Here is a 1,613-nt window from a genome sequence, read left to right on the forward strand (position 1 = left end):
TCAAAAAGGTCGTTCAGACATAAAGCCGTGTATCCGTGAACATTGTTCAGACATGTATGTCCGCTTTAAACCCCTGTTTGTCTATGCATAAAGCCGTGTCCTTTGATTGTCTGTACATATGCATATGATTGATGGGATGAAGAGAAAGAGGAAAAAAAAGAGATAGTGACCTTGAGTGAGGTGGGTCCAACGTGATGGTGTCCAGACGTTCGAACAACCGTTGTTTTCTTCCCAATATAGGCTGTGGTTGGGAGTTTGCAGATATTTATTTTAGGGGTTGGGACGATTTAGAGCATGACTGCACGAGCACATTCATGGGAAAAACCATTGTAATATAAAAAAGATCACTGCTTGTTGGGCCTGAGTTTATGGGTCCGTGTCCTCCAAGGCCTGCTATAGGCTGCCAGTAGCCAGTAGCGAGCGATGACATACAGATGCGAGCGACGACATACAGATGCGAGCTGCCTACCCCTAAAAAAGAGATGCGAGCCGCCTCCTTGTTGCCTTCTTCTTCATCTTCCCCACAAACCCCCAAATCCCACACGATGTTGGCCACCCGCAATTGCGCCCGTACATCTCGCGAGTCACTTGATGATCCGTCCCTTTTCCCCAGCTGCGGGCGGCTTGTTGGGGGATGGCTGCTCTGTCCGATGGCGCTGGCCGTTGGTGGTGCAGGAGACGGGAGAGGAGGTCACCGTCGATAGGAGGTGACGAGGGAGACGAATCCCGTAGTATCTTCCTGCGGTGTTGACGCCTGTGCTGCGGAGCACTAGGAGGCGCCGACGTCGACCGTGCCCTCTAGAAGAGTACATATTTAATTCACATCATGAATTTAGTATCATCTCCACCGTTTTATAAAGCTCGGTGTTAGCAAGTGGCAAGGCTATCACCAAGTAGAGCAGCGGTAGAGAATAGAGTACAAGTAGTTTGTGTATGATAGGATAGGTGTGTACCAGGTCTAGGGTTATAGAGCGACAGGTAAGGGGGGTGTGCCTGGGCAGAGGTCATAGGGGGAGCTATGCCCCGTAGGAAAGTGGGGGCCGGGGTGGGGGTGGGGGGGGGTAGGGGGAGGGTATGCCCGTCGCCGAGGCCGGGCTATGGGGTTAGGGGTGGGCGGTATGCCTAGGCTGTGCGGGCGAGAGGGGGGAGGGAGGTTAGGGGGCATGTATTCCTCACCGGGTACACATCTCCTGGCATCCCTTCTCTCTCCTTTATCTCGCCAATCCATGTCTAGGCCGCACCATTGTCGCGCTCCACCTCTCCATCTGCCACGGCTGCAGTGCTCGGCTTCATCCTAGATGCTTAATAACCATAGCAGATGGTGAGCGCAAGCCGGCGGCAAATCGCACCAGAGGGCGCCATCACAGGGACGTATGAGAGGATCTGATGTGAGTGCCCTCCTACACACCGCTGCCGTTGGGTGCATGGTAAAAAAATATATTTGGCGCTAGTGTAGCGTATCACATGTTCCAACAACGATCCTCGTTGCCAGAGAGTCATCGGTGACCAGCGAGGTAGCGGGGATGTGTTGGTGTTGATCCCCATTGCCTGCAATAGGAGGACGACCTTTGAGCAAATGCTTCCCGCCTCCAGTTTGGAGTAGTGGAATATGG

Source organism: Triticum aestivum, chromosome 7A (genome assembly GCF_018294505.1).
Source record: "Triticum aestivum cultivar Chinese Spring chromosome 7A, IWGSC CS RefSeq v2.1, whole genome shotgun sequence".
Taxonomy (NCBI): domain Eukaryota; kingdom Viridiplantae; phylum Streptophyta; class Magnoliopsida; order Poales; family Poaceae; genus Triticum; species Triticum aestivum.